At 36.0% G+C, this 16,454-nt stretch overlaps 1 long non-coding RNA gene across 1 annotated transcript; it reads left to right on the forward strand.

Moving 5' to 3' along the window:
* Positions 1-6,527: 6,527 nt before the first annotated feature.
* Positions 6,528-9,994, forward strand: LOC140614468 (uncharacterized). The gene is made up of 2 exons (XR_012015319.1): positions 6,528-6,729; positions 9,344-9,994. It is a non-coding gene; the product is annotated as an uncharacterized lncRNA (long non-coding RNA).
* The last annotated feature ends 6,460 nt before the right edge of the window (positions 9,995-16,454 follow it).

Genomic DNA, 16,454 nt, shown 5'->3' on the forward strand with positions numbered 1-16,454 from the left:
TGAGAAAAAATAATGCCCTGTCCATTCCTGGCACCCAGACCACACTTTTGTCTGGGCCACATCCCACTCTCCTCTCTCAAGCTTAAATGAGAGGACAAACTGAGCTATCGGGCTTGTTCCATAGCCTGATGACCATGTTCCATTTTGAGGAAGATTTGGGGCATGATACATATTTCCTCCTGTAGTTGAAATTTTAGTGGCAGTTCAAGTTTTGTGATTACATATTGTCAGGGTTGTTAGTTTTTATAACATGGTCTTAGTTTCATGACGTTAGATGCTCTATAAGGTCTTAAAGAAAAGAGGTGGGTTGCATCTAAAATTGGTTGTAAAATACCACATTGAGCTATGTGATACTTGGCCCTTTGGTTAGACTTTCATGGCTTATAGGGGTATAATAAGCTGTCTGTTCTTCAGTAGAATTCTCCAGCTGTGATGCTCCCAGAGGGAGTGGTTTCTGTTTCTTTTTCAATAACATTGCCTTAATTTGTCCAGTGCATTTTAACTTCATACCTATAATCCTTTGATTCTTCTATTTCTATATGCCTTTTACATAGAGGGGCATAATATTGATCTCCCTCTTCATCAAGCCAGAATGGCACAGATAAGTCAGGTTTATAATTGTTGGCTTTCATCTTTTCAATGGGAGTGGGGGAGGATTGGGTTATATAGATAGATTTTTATTATTCTTGATACCTGAGTTCATTCCCTGATGTTTAGAAAATTGTGTACATTCTCTTATTGGTTCACTTGAAGATTAATTAGACCATTATGACTAAATTTCCTTGTGTGTCTACATTGTTGCAATATCTGGTATTTGACATTTTATCAATAAGATTCTTTATTAACTAGCTTTTATCCTCCACTGTGGTACAAAACTGATTTTCAAATCAAATTTTTTGCATCTGGTTTTTCTTCCCCAGTATCTCTCTACCTCTGTCACTACTTCTTTCACTCATTCAAGACTATTTTTTGAGCACCAACTCTATCCCAGGCACTGTTCTAGGCTCTGGGATTAAAATAGTAAGCAAAACAGATGAAGCCACCTGCCATCATGGAGCTCACTTTTCAGTGGCATCTGTGACTCCTTAAGCCCATTCACTGTAGCCCCTGCTTTATTTTTCTCTTTTCTGTCTTGCTCCCCATGTTTCAATCTTATGAGCTTCTCTCTTTTTCATGGTTCTCCCACAGACTAATTAAGTGCAGGTTCTTGTATCTGTCTCCAGAATGCAGGAGACAGAGACATATTCCTGGTGTTTCATCTTACTGATTTAAAACACACTTTCTTGATAGAAACATAATAATATGAAAATGACAATGAGAGTCTTTAGTATTATTAGTACTTTCCTTCAACTACATTATGGGTTAAAAAATTTATGTGGGCTGCCCTTGAGCCCTAAGGACTATTTATTAAACAAATATACCTCTAGTTTCCAATCAGAAATTTAACAAGCAGTTTCTGGGAACCCAAGGTTGTCAGCTGGATGTTTTTTGTGCAATAATTCCAGATTGTGATGATGAACTTGAAGCTCTTTAAGATGCAGAAATAGACTCTGAATTAACCAAGAATGATTACCTTTTCTTTATTCTATTTTTAGATTTATTTTTCCATATTCTATTTCTTTGAAGAGTAGTAATCTACTGTACAGGGTAGATATAATAACTCAGTTGATCTCTCCACTCCCCAATAAAACCTCTATCATTTGGCCAGATGAGATAACAAAAAGCTTACTATACTCAAGAGCCTCCTTTGGTAAAATAGAAACTTATGATTCTAGGTTATCTTTGAAGCCTGGGAAAAGTAACAGAGATGAATTGTTTCATCTCTCTGACCGAACAGCCTCTCAAGAAGAAAACACTTTTTGAAAAATGAGATAAAATGGTGCCTAGTGAGTCATGATTTCAGGTTAGTGCAAGCCCAAAGCACCCAGAAGGGTCTACTTTGTATGTCTCAATTAGCAGTACCTATTCATGGGACCCCTTTAGTTCCCTCAGTGTGGCCCAATTATCTGTTACCTAATCTGTGCTGTGGCCTTGTGGGGCCACACAGAGAGGAGAGGAGGTAGAGAAGATGTTGCAGAAGGTACAGCCAGTGTAAGAGAAGCATCCTGGGTATTATGGAAAAGCTCCTACCTCCTGAGCTCAAAGCCACACATGTTTTCCCTCTGACTTCCCATTTATTTCTGTGCTTAGAATATGGCAATGTGTGCAGAGAATATTCTTTAGGGGATCATGAGCTGGATGAATGAATACAGGTTGAACTTCACAAGCCTCTGTTTTTGCTCAGTTTTTCTTGGCAAAGGCTCTGAAGAGGGAGGGCTAGAAATCCCTTCTACTTAGATTATTGCTTGTTCTGTTTCTCATTGAAGGCTGCAGTTGAGTATAATCTGAAACAGAATTTCATATCTTCCATTAGGATGCCTTGGAGTGGGCATTAGGTTTGGATTACAGGAGCTATGTTTCTTGTATGGAAGCATTAGATCTGGAGTTGGGTTCTGAGCGATTTCATTACTAAATATTTATCCTAAAGAAATAATGCTGATAAAGGTTAAGGCTTATATGTAAATCTGTGGGAATACTGCCAGGGGTAGAAACAGAATGAATGATGAAGTGTTTGCTCATGCTTAAACCAGAATGTCCAAGTCCAAATTCTAGCTCTGCAATTTACTGGATATGTGACCTTGAGCAAATTATTTAATTTGTTTTTGTCAGAGTTTCTTCAGTTTCTAAGGGGAGGACTGTCATTGTACCTATTTTATAGAACTGTTGTAAACATTAAATTAGTTAAGAGTTATAAATTGCTTAGCACAATGGATGCCATATATAACCACTTGAATAAATATGAGCTATTATAATATCATTATTAGGTGGTTTATCACAGCATTGTTTTTAATAATGAAAAATTGGAATGACATAAATATCTATTGGTAAGAAATGAAACATTATGGTTCAATAAAATCTGAAACTATACAGCTACTAAAGATGATGTTTTAGAAGACTTACAAATGATATGGGAAAATATTGCTTCATGTTAAAAACAAGTTACAAATATTATGCACAGGGCAATTCCCTCTGTTACATATATTGTACAGATATATGCAGAGAAAGAGGACAGAAACTCTACACATACAGTGTTAGCCACAGGATCACAGATGATTTTTCTTTTTGTCCTCAGCTGTATATCTGTCATGAATGAATATTATCTTTGTGATCAGAGAAAAGTGTGTGTGTTTTGTTAAAGCAACAGTTTTGTTTCAGTAATTTAATCATTCTGTTTATAAAATGAGAATATAAGCAATGCCCACATCAAAGGATTGTTGTCATTAGGTTTTCACCCTGGCTTGCCCTTTCCACATAACAGAATTGACCAGACAATCTTATTTTCTAATGCATTCTCCTGCCTATTTGCTTCATATCATTTATGCCCCCCTGAAATTAGCTTGTTTACTTATTTGTAGTTTTTCTTCTTTTTATCTTTTCTCTCTGGAATGAAAACTTTCTATCTGGGGATGTTGCTGGTTTTGTTCACAGCTGAGGTGCTTAGAATATTGCCTGGCAGCTCAGGTATTCAATAAATAATTGTTGGATGAATAATGAATATCAGTACATTTTGAAAGTGCTCCAGAAAATGTTGACTATCACTAGAGGCAGAGATGTAATTTTACTCCAAATGCCTAAAAAGTAAACTAAATCAAAAGATTTGTCTCCACTCAATGAGCATGTACAATGTCGTGTCAGGAGCTAGCACTTAGACAGGTTTACTAAATTCCTGGCCTCAGTTTTCAGGGTTAATTAAAATAGCTATCTAGTTAACTAGTTACCTTGTTGTCTTGTTTAATTTTCACAGCAATGCTGTGAGGCTCATTACTTCCTTGTTTTACAAATTATTCTGGGATTTTGCAGATGAGGTAAATAAGGCCCAGAGATTAAATAATTGCTCAAGTTCACACAAGTAATAGAGCACAAACACAAAGATTGATACCAGGAGTCTGCTTCTCCAGTCTGTGCTTAGAACCTCTGTGCTATTATACTAATGCAAAGGAATCTGAAAATTACCTTTAAGTGGGATTGTATATACATTTGTGTATGCAGAATAGAGTACTCAGGTGATTGTCAATTCAGTGGTTCAGTCATATCAAAAGAGAAACAGGAATTGCACAAATTCAAAATCTGAGAAAGTAAAAAATTAATAAAGCATACAATTATCTGGCATTTTATGCTTGAAAGCAACTTTCACATGTTATCTCATTTTGTTGACCCCAATTATCTTGAATCTGAAGCTTCTCTTGGAAATACTTTATGTTCAAAGATTAATAGCTTAACTATATAAAGGAAACTTAAAAATCAATGGAAACATTATAACACCAACATATTAATATTATTATATATTTAATGTTACCACACAAATATGTTAATACTCTAAATAGAGAAATAAAATGAGGATAAAAATTCAAACCAAAAAATAAGGAAATGCAAATGACTATTAGGTACATGAAGAAATGTTTATATTTATTAGTCAAAAAATTAAAGGAAATTAGTACAACACTGCAATGCCAGTTTGTCAAACCAATTGCTAAGCATTATAAAAGGTATAAATATTCAGGCTGACAAGGAGTAAGGAAATGTGTAGTAGTATAAATTAGGATACACTTCATGGCAACTAATTGCTTTGTTATTTTAAGAATCCTAAAACATCAATCCTTTGCTTCATTAATTCTTCTTCTAGGAAATAATTAGAGATGTGGAAAGTATTTCGGCTCATCCTTGTGTTATTTATAATCATAAAAAAGAGTTTTCAACCTATGAAATAATAGGAAATGGTTAAATAAATGTATACATTTTAAAAGATATTTTTAATCTTCTATGCTAGTGCTCATGACTAAATGTGGTATGAAGAAAAATGCGAGGTCCTAAATACTAAAATCATATTAAAATGCATATGCATGCTTGGAAAAAAGTGTGGATGCATTTTTGGCAAAGTGACCATCTTAGTTTCTTCTGAGTATGAGATTGAGTACTTTTATTTTTCTTTCTGTTTTTTTTTCTCTATTTCCTGTAGTTTGGAACAACAATCAGGAAAAAAAAAAGCATTCCTAAGAATAAACATACAGCCACAGAAGACAGTATAATCTTACCAATTTGCCTCATCACAAAGACTGTGTTAAAGAGTATCACTGTGTCAAACAGTGGAACTTTTGCAGATATAAATTTGATGACATCAGACCTTGAGATGCCCTTCAATTAAAACAGTAATTCAGATCTCACAAATGGCAGTTAAATTCAAGTATTCTAAATGTATGCTGAATTTTATGTAAGTGGTACAGGGGAAATAAATGACCATGAACAACAAAAAAATAAAGTTCTTCTAGAATCTGCAAAGAGTTTTATCATGCAATCTTGTTAGATACCAGATAGCCCCTGTACTGGGGGGAAAAGTGCTTTTTCAGGCTATTATTAAATCTTTTTTCTGCCTCATTGCCTTTCTTTTTGAAGCTTCATTGCTTTTATGCTTATAGTTTTATCCACCATTGTTACCTCTTTTCTGCCAAAAATGAATGTCCCACTTATATGTGATTTTATCCTACAGCCTGCCATTCTTCTTAACTGTGCAGCTCACATATGCAAGCACATGAGCAGATGGCCCATATACCTACACAGGTTTCGGCCCATCACCTCTTTCTTTCTCTTCTCTAAGTATGGACTACCCAGTGCTTCATCCAAGGTACTGGCTTTTCATTTTCTACTTTTCCTTTTTAAATTGTGTGTGTTTATTCTTCTTTTACTAGTTATTACTATGTTAAAAACAATTTGGTGGTCAGGGTAGGGAAAATAAGATCGCAATTTTGTCCATTTTTCCATCTGTGAGGAGAGATTAGGTTACACTGTGGTAACAAAGATGATGCAAATCTAGTGGCTTACAAAGGCCGAGTTTTATTCTTGTTTATGTCCTGTGTCTCTTGTAGATTTGCAAAGGCTTCTGCTTACACCATTTTTAACCCCAGATCCAGGTTGATGGAACAGCCACCATGTGGGGTATTATTGCTTGCTCTGGCAGAAATAAAGTAAGGTCCTAGAGTATCTCACACAACTTGATGCCCTGGCCTTGAAGCGACACACACTCCTCACTTGTGCTCATTCTTCATTGATCAGAACTAGTCCTATGACTCCAACCAACCACTGGGGAATACACCAGGAAGAGCCCAGCAAAAAAGTAGCTGGTTGTAATTAGGAAACAAAACTGGTAACTACTATACTTCTCCTGAAAGAATTATTTTTGAGACTTGACTTTTGGTGGTTCTTGAGAGCCAGTTGTCCCTATTTAAATAAACCAATGCATATCAGTTTAACTGAATCAACATTTTGTATCATCTACTGGATGTCAGATGCTGTACTAGGTATGGGAGATAGACAAAAAACATTCTACGGGTCTCAGCTTCAAGGAGCAACCAGTCTAGTGAGACAGAGAGTCATAAAACTAAGTAAATATAAACCCATATATGTCAAGTGCTATAAAAGAGGTAAGAAGCAGATTGTATGGAAGCATAAATTGCTATGGAACTTATATGCACCCCATTAATTCAGGCATTATTATCAATCAAAAGATGGATACATCAGAGAAGACAGAATAAACATCTTAGCCCACTATATTCACTTCACCACCATCACCCTATTGGTGTTGGGCACACACCTACAAGTCACCTGCAGATCAACTGGCATCCCCTTGAGAAGTAGGTAAGTTTGACTCTAAGCCACAATTCCATGTCTAGTGGAAAGCCAAACCCCACTTCATGATTGCTGCAATTTCCAAGGAGGCCTGTATTCTCCTAGTCTTCTTTCCCTGGGTTTCTCTTTTTCACAGTGTTCCATATTGTGTCACACATGATCTGGAGCCCATTGGATTTCCACAAAAGAAACTACTCGTAGAAAATCTTGTTTGCATAACAGACCTCACAAAAGATTTGGTGGGAGGAACTGGAGGAGAAGGAAGGGCATTGTATGTTGCAGCAACACAAGTAATTTCAAATAGAATGCTAAACCAATCTGGAAAATGCCCAGAAACTAACACACTAGAGAAGCTTCAGTAGCTTTTCACCCCACTTGGTCTCTGCTTCTCTCCATCTTGGGTTCTTTTCTCTCCTTTCTCTTCTCCTTTCTTATTTTTTTGTAACAATTAGGATAGGCTAGATTAATTATGCTGTGGTAACAAGCCAGTCCCCAAATCTCATTGACCCAAAACAATGAAAAGTTATTTCTTGCTCATGCTACAAATCTATTGTGGATCATTGAGGGGCTGCTTCCAATCATCCCTATATCAGGAGCAAACAAAATTTTCCTACTTAAAGGGTACAATTCAGTGCTCGTCTTTTGATGCCTGGTGTTTAGTAAACCTTGATCCTTATGGATTTACTTGATCCTGACTCTACTCTCATAGTATTTTCCCAAACTAGTTTTATTTCTGAGAGAAATAAAACTCTGCTTAGATTATGTATTTTTTTCTTGTAGCAAATATCAATTTACAATATATGCATACTTGTTAATAGGTCTAGTACAGTTCCCTCCTCTGGAAGTCTGGGAGAGAGACTTAAACTCTTCTAGCAAGTTTAGCAGATTAGATCATGAAACATGCAGAGAGATCCATCCTAGTATGTCTTTGCAAGTATAAGGCCTTTTTTCTTGGAATACCCTTCAACTTGTTAGTGAACCTTATTTTGGTAATAATTTCACAATATACACATATGTCAAATCATCACTTTGTATCCACTAAACTTACACAATGTTCTTTGTTAATTATATTTTAATATAGCTGGAAAACCTTGATTGTTCCTCTGATTGGCTGTTTCTTATCATTAAGTTTGGCCTCAACTCAAATTTCCTTGTAACAGAGGAATTTTCCTGACTACTATATCTAAAAAACAAAAAACCTCTTCCCTATATATATGGTATTCCTATATTATTTCCATTAAGGCACTTATTTCTTTTTTAAAGATTTTATTTAAATTCTAGTTAGTTAACAGTGTAATATTGGTTTCAGGTGTATGATATAATGATTCAACAAGTCTATACATCACCTAGTGCACATCATGATAAGTGCTCTCCTTAATCTCCATCACCTATTTAAACCAACCCCCAGGGCAGCCTGGATGGCTCAGCGATTTAGCACCTGCCTTCGGCTTGGGGTTTGGCCTTGGAGACCCAGGATCAAATCCTGTGTTGGGCTCCCTGCATGGAGCTTGCTTCTCCCTCTGCCTGTGTCTCTGCCTCTCATGAATAAATAAAATATTTAAAAACAGAAAAAAAAAATACCCTAACCTCCTCTGGTGACCATCAGTTTGTGCTCTATAATTAGGAGTCTATTTCTTGGTTTGCTTTTCTCTTTTTTTCCCCTTTGCTCATTTTTAAAAATTTCTTAAATTCCATATGTGAGTGAAATCACATGATATTTGTCTTCCTCTGACTGACTTATTTTGCTTAGCATAATATTCTGTAGTTCCATCCATGTTGTTGGGAATGGCAAGATTTCATTCTTTTTTGATGGCTGAGTAATATTCCATTGTGTGTGTATGTGTGTTTGTGTGTGTGTGTATCTTCTTTATCCATTCATCAATCAATGGACACTTGGGCTTTTTCCATAATTTGGCTGTTGTAGATGCTGCTGCTATAAATACTGGGGTGCATGAATCCCTTTGAATTTATTTCGATCTGAAATTACCTTGTACACTTATGTTTCACATATTTACTGTTTATTTCCCCACTAACATAAACTCCATGAGGATAGGAATCTTGTTGTTTTTACATACTCTTATATCCTTAGCCACTTTGAACAGTTCCTGGCCCATAGTAGGCACACAATAAAATTTGTTGCGTAAATCAATGAGTTTGTAGACTCCTTTTGACAGCCTTCCCATCAAACTCATGTGTCATGACCTTGTTATTACTGTCTCTGAGTTTGGGTATCTGTATGAATTTATAGGAACATAAAAATGCTTAGAAGACAGATTGTAGTCTGTGAGGGCTAAGCTACTCCATTCACTTCACAAAACCAAACCCCCAAAGTAAATAAATCAATGTAAAAATCTTTAAGGGATTTTTGTACAAGTGCAACTTTAAGACAAGTCTCCTCATCATGCCTTCTAGCTAGATTGTCTTCACTAGACTTATCTCTTCCTCTTTCTACCCATCTATCTCTTCCCTCCTACCTTCCATTCTTTCTTTGTTGTCTTCATTTATTTCTCTCTGTGTATCTTCCTGTCTTTCTTCCTCCCTCTTTCTTTTTCTCTTTCTCCCTTCTTTATCTACTTATCTATCATCCACCTCTTCTGAAACTGGGTAATTTTTTTTAATCTAGGGAGAAAGAATTGGCTCCTTGCTGTCATTGACAGAAAATTGATTCAGGGGAAGAACCATGATATAGAAGACAGCCTGTCTGACTGGGACCTAGGAGCAAATCACTCTCTGGGCCTCCATTTCCTCCTCTACAAAAGGAAGAAGAGCCTTCAAAGGCTTATTTATGAATTTCTAAGTCTGTGAACATTTTAACAATGAAATGGTTAATTTTTAGATTTCTGATTTTAGTATTTTAAAATATTGTACCTACAGGTAGTTCCAGTAGAATATTGTTTTGTATTTTCTTTATAAAATATGTAGATGATGACACAATGATGTACCAATGTGGAGTCTGCAACACCCACATGGAATCATTCTTGGGCAGTGTAGTCACTCCCCTTATCTTTCTGTTTAGGAAGAACAACAGCAATAACATTCTTACAGATGCTAGCCTTATCCTCACTTCTGCAGATTTTGAGCCTGCAAACTTTTCAGTGAGATGATGTGAGAAATGGTCATTAGTGGCTTATAATAACCAAAAAGCTGTTTTTTGAAAAAGACATTAGACTTTCCTGGTTATGTGAAATAGCTTTAGCAATGAAGATGATTTTGGTCATGGAAAAAAAAAAAACACACAGTGAAATCACCAGTGAGAACCATTCCACAGCAAACAGTGGTGAATGTAAGTGAGTTGCCATTTTGAAACTAAAACATTTTTACTAAAATCCCAGCATCAGTCAGATATACCTTCATGTGCATGAAAGAAGGAGCAGGGCAAATAGATAGATGCAAGAATAAGCAAGTGAACAGAAGCATTAGTGTGGAAACAAACAAATGCCTGGCAGTTATATAAGAAAGATGATCATTTTTCCCAGTAGGAACAAGTAAAGAGAATTCATTGTTATCAGAGTGTTTTGCAAAGCAAAACTCTCTTTTGGTCATTCATATCTTTATGTCTAAACCTGGAGTGCATGACTTGGTAATGAGGGAAATGAAATGTCCTCTGTCAGGTAATTTGGATTCCCGTGGACCCAACAAAGTTCCCCAGGGGGAGATTACATGGCTCTGCCCTTCCTACTGACACTCCCACCATCTCTTTAACCCAGTCAATTTCTACCTTAATATATGTTTTCCTGATAAACCTCCAAATTAAAATTTTCCTACCTAGAGATAAAAGTGACATGCGTTTTAAAGAAGAGTTAAAAAAACAATCTCGAAAATATTTTGAAATGCTGGTAGGAAAATTTAAAACTAAGAAATAATATTATTTAACTAGAATAACTTTGAGATTGCACAGAAAATGTTCAAAATAAACTTTCTTTTGTTTGAGACAAAGTAGTGTACCAATTATTTTTATGTTATAATGAAATTTTATATAGTTAGAGCAATGTATTCCTATTAGTTTTTTCAAGATTTCAGGATTTCAGGATTCCTTCTTTTCAGGAAGAAAACAATATAACAACAAAAGAAAAATACATTTGGTCTGTGTAAATATTGTTAAAATTATCCTTATTTTGTCCATGTTGCAATGCCTTATAACCATTTTTAGATTTAAATTGTTTTAATATAAATACTATAAAATTTCATATATTTAACAATTTTGCCTCGCCAAAGAATGGAGGGAGGGAACCTCAGGGGTCTGTTAAATTATTTGGTTCATATCATATAAATGAAGTATAAGATTTATCTTCATCTAAGGCAATTTTATTTTATTGTTTTATTTTTTAATTTTGTATGTTTGTAGAGAGGGCAAGGGGGCAGAGGGAGAGAGTGAATCTTAAGCAGACTATGCATAGCATGGAGCTCAACATAGGGCTTGATCTCACAACCCTGAGATCATGACCTGTCTGCTTAACATGACTGAGCCATCCAGGTGCCCCCTTCTAATGCAGTTCAGAATAAAAGTTATATTGTGTCTATAAAATTTTTCTGCTATCACAAATATTTTTTCAATGTAAATACTCCAAATTTTTAAAATATAGTTTTAATTTATTGTTGTTATAAATGAATTATTCTGATGATCAAAACTGTGTGTGTACATGTGTATTTGTGTGTACGTGTGTGTGAAGTTATTGTTTGTGGAAGTTTTAAAAGATAGCTGCATATTCTTTGGCACTCCTCCCATTGAGAGGTAGTGGCTGAGCAGATCTGTATTGCCTTAACTAACATAGTAACCTGGAAGTAAAGTCATGTGATTTCTAAGGCTAGATCATAACAAGCTTTGCAGCTTTTCACTTGCTGGAACACTTGGTCATAGAGCTCTGAGACACTATGTAAGAAGTGCAACTACCCTAGGCCTCCGTGCACTGAAAAAGCCAAAGCCACATGGAAAGGCTACACTCAGGGTAACACTGTTGTTGGCTGAATTCTGCCTTCAATACATCCCTGCTCAGGCACCAGATGTGTGAGTAAAGAAGCCTACCTATTGTTTTAGCTCCCAGTCATTCTAGTGGCTCATAGTGAACTCTTCCCAGTGGAGACATCAGATGATATGGAGCAGAGAAAAGTCATCCCTGCTGTGCCCTAGCCTAAATTCTTGTCCCACAGAATTCGTGAGTATAATAAAATTATTGCCATTTTATGCCTCTAAGTTTGAGTTGGTTTTTGATGCATTGAAATTTACCATAATTTTTCTTATGCTGTGTACTTCTTCATTTTCTGATTATAGCTTGTACTTCTAAACTTCTCAGACCAAAAAGCAAATTAAACACATACTATAATATGAAATGGCAGAGTGCTGCTAATTTTACAATATATGCCATCTCCAAATTTACTTTCCCTATATGTTTATTAAAATGTATATTCCTAATATATCCAAGGTATAAAAAATTTCATTAGAAACTTCAGTGTCTCTCTAAATGTTTACATTAGGGATTTAGAAGAACATGTTAGTAAGTGGACAATAGATGGAAAAGAATGTTCAAATTCAGTTGCACATACTTGTGAAATGTTTTAAAAATATAAGATAACTGCTTGGGCTCATCATCAGTTCCATCCTCACACTTATACTTATATTGACTTTTGTGATAATCACATCCATTATTTTATGAACTTAGCCTTCAAGATAGAAAAATGAATGGATCATTGACTGAACTGGTCAATAGGCTATTATAATTTCCCTTAATACAGCAATATTGAAGAATCCCAGTTTGTTTGAAAGCTTACAGTTGCTGAATAACCATGAAAAATGATATGTATGATAATGAAGACACTGAAGAAATCTAAAAATTGGAAGGCAAAGACAGCAAAAAGTCATGAAACCAGAAAACTATTTTCAAGGTTATTTCAGAATTTGGCTAACTTTGTGCTACATATTTTTGAGGTGTGAATTAGATATTTATTTATTTATTTATTTATTTATTTATTTATTTATTTATTTTTGTGAATTAGGTGTTTAAGTCAGCCAACCTTTACTTCATGTTTACTGTATGCCAGATAGATGGGATATTTATCTCATAGCATTTAAGCTCCCTAGGCTTGGATATTTCTAATCTCTTTTCATCAGAAATCATTTGCATTATGAAGATATAGAGAAAGAGAGTGAGAGGAAGAGAGAGAGAGCTAGTGGGGGTGGGGCAGAGAGAGAGGGAGAGAGAAACTCAAGCAGACTCCACACTCAGCACAGAGCCCAACGCGGGGCTTGATCTCATGAACCTGAGATGATGACCTAGCCAAAACCAACAGTCAGTTGCTTAACTAATGGGGCCACCCAGGTGCCCCATATTGGGAAGATATTTTTAAACAAATGAAATGGGAAGGATATATTATATCTTAACAAAATCATGATTTCAGACAAGGGTCTGAAAACTGTGTCTCATTCATTGTTTATACATTGTCTTGCTTTGTGCTGCAACAGTATAGCCTGCAAAGCCTAAAATATTTACTACCTGGCCTTTATGTTGACTCGTGATTTAAGGGTTTACTAAACCAATTTTTAAAAAAAATTTCATTCAGATTTGCAAGAAGTCAGAGCAGGATCTTCTTAATGTTATTTCACAAGGATTTGGGTGGCTCAAGTCATTTATAAAGGAAATTAATGCCTTTCATCTAGGAAGTGATGCTCAAAACTTGTCATTGACTAGGTATTATTAACAAGGTCAAGCAAATTAGTACCTCATACCTGGAATCAATCAGGTTGGAAAGAAAATAAACTGTGAGATTATGAAATAGTTAATTTGCACTTTAAAAAAGTGCAACTATTGGGTTCTTGACATTTTACTTAGAATTTAGAGCCTTTGAGCACCTTTCAAATTATTGCATAGAGGGCCATCCCTCTACCTCTCTGGGAGAACATCTTTGGTTTTCTCTCTTCTCATCTGATGTTCTTGGCTAGTGTTCCCTGGCTTGTGAGGCTATGTGTGCTGGGGGTGAAGTAATTCAGCACTGGTGGGCTGAGTTGTCAGGAGATAGAACATGTGGCCTGGCCTGGAGTGGCTTAAACAAGTGTGATTTGAACTGTGTGTGACAAATTGAGCCAAGGTGAGTATCAGAGCATTAGTATCCATCCTTGAATTGCAAGCACATTTACATAATGGAAGCGCTCTTAGTAGAGAAACTAAGGGAAATCTTAGGAAATGAAGTGAACGCATGGATAGGTGAAATGATACACCCCTGGGTGACACAAAACACAAAACAGGAGCCCTAGTGGTTGTCCACATGGCATGTGGCAGAATTTCTTTGCCATTTTGTGTTCTTCCAATTTGGGAAATCAGCCGGCTCCTTTAATTGTGGTAATGGAGCTGTGCTGGCGCAGATCACACCTAAATGCCCAAATATTCCAACATCCCCACTGCTTCCTATCATAGATCATTGTGATGAAGAAGCAAGCCCTTCCAGTTGATGCCTCGAACTGCTAAAAAGTATGCTTACTAAATAAACAAATAACATAATGTTAGATATCCATGTGATCATATTTTAATTGAGGTTCCCACCAGTTACTGTCACAAAAGAATAGAATCATATAGATGTAAAATACAAATATAAACAAAAAAATCAATCTAGATTTCCACCTAGTATATTATTCTAATCCAGGAATATTTAATTTGAGGCTTTTTTCATGCCTACCATTTTCTGGGGATGGTCAAATTATATATTTTTTCTGAAATGGAAATTTATTGTAGCATTAATCCAGCAAAGGGTGATGGGAAAGTTTAATACTCCTTAAAAACCAGTCCTTGCTGGGTGCCTCGGTGGTTCACTTGGTTGTCTGACTCTTGATTTCAGCTCAGGTCATGATCCTAGGGTCGTGAGATAGAGCTCCCTGCTCAGCAGGGAGTCTGCTTCTTGCCCTCTCTCTCCCTCTGCCCCTCCCCCTGATAGTGCTTGTGTTTTCTCTCTCTAAAATAAATAAATTTTAAAAACAAAACAGTCCTTACCTTATTTTTATCTCCTTCATGTTAGTCCACTTCCAACACCTAGAGCCATGTCTATGGCAAAAAAAAAAAAAAAAAAAAAAAGAGTTTTCTTCTGAATGATGTGTCTATCTTGCAGTATGTATAAGAATGTTTTTGTTCTAAGTGGACTATGTTTTGTCCTTTGCAGGGCAGATAGTGGAGAGCTTCAAAGGGGCAGAAACTGCCCTGTGCTCCTGGGGTGTGGATATAATCGACTCTGATTCTGCTAGCTCTCATTCTGCTAGCCTGACATCAAATGGGCCTCCTCTATCTCTGAGTTGAACTTTTAAGGTACAAAACACCTCCTCAGGAGAGTGAAAATCTTCCTTTCCCAAGACCAAAGGGGCTCACTCTCAGACCCTGGAATTTACAGTGTCAGGAAACCCTACCTTGCAGTTACTTCTGAATCATCTCCTTCTTTCTATCTTACAAACATAGCCTTTAGCAATTTATTTAAAATGCCCCTAATCAGGGAGGAAAAGAATTATTTCAGGAGGGGAGATGTTAGTTTTGTCACTGATTACTGAATAATTCTTGGGAAAGCACTGCTGTTTTAAGTGAGTGAATTTTAAAATTACAGAGATTAGTAAATGGAGGGTGGCAGAGGACCAGCAATTTTTAAATATTTTATTGTCTATTTTTGCAAAGTCTAGCCAAAGGGCTGTATAGTCATATTATTTTTTTTAAGATTTTAATTATTTATTCATGAGAACACAGAAGGAGAAAGGCAGAGACACAGGCAGAGGGAGAAGCAGGCTCCATGCTGGGACCCGGACATGGGACTCGATCCCGGGACTCCAGGATCACACCCTGGGCTGAAGGCAGGCACTAAACCGTTGAGCCACCGAGGCATCCCTGTATAGTGATATTAGAGAACTTTAAATCTTGCAAAAATAATCTATTATCAACCTTCTAATAACTAAGGAACCAGGCTATAAATACTATAACAAACCTCAGTTGGATACTGTAGTATGTTTTAACTGTGGTACAGCATTCATGTTAGGAAAAATAGATCAGCACTGGAATTTAAAAGACTATATGCATATTGTACAATAATTCACCCTGTGGAAAAGATTATTATCTTATAGTTGTAAGTTCTCTCCAGTATAAAGGATGATTTGAAGAGTTAAGTAAAAGTATAACTTGCCAATCTGCTTTCTAGGCTTATGACCTTTCCAATTGCCATATGCCTATGTAAATACCACCAATAAATCCTTCAATTCTTCGTATCTGTCAGTGTGAGAGGAACGCTGAATCTAACCATATGGCCATACTTTCTCTTACAGTGATCTCTGTCTTACTATGAGGTAATTGGGCTCTTTCTTTATTGATAATAATAGAAGAGTACTGTACCAACATATTATTAGAACAAGTATATATAATGACTTATAGGGTCTGGAGAATAGATTTATGAATTTATGTTTGTTAACCAGTTTGAGAAAAGTTTAACTCTAATTGCTGTTTTAAATACCATACTATTTTTTATCATACTTCCTTCCCACATTCTGTTAATGTATATTGATCCCCTTGCAAACATGAACACACACATAAGTACATACAAATCATATGCACATAATTTTATCTACAATATCAATGGTATGATCTATGATACATACTAACCCTATAGGTCTAGATTGGGAACCACTGCTTTATGACAGCTTGATTGTCATGTGGATTTTCTGACTGGAGACTAATTACAGTTTTCCTTAGTTTTTAAAACTCATTATTGAGCTCATACTC

Source organism: Canis lupus, chromosome 22, assembly GCF_048164855.1.
Source record: "Canis lupus baileyi chromosome 22, mCanLup2.hap1, whole genome shotgun sequence".
In the NCBI taxonomy this organism is placed as follows: domain Eukaryota; kingdom Metazoa; phylum Chordata; class Mammalia; order Carnivora; family Canidae; genus Canis; species Canis lupus.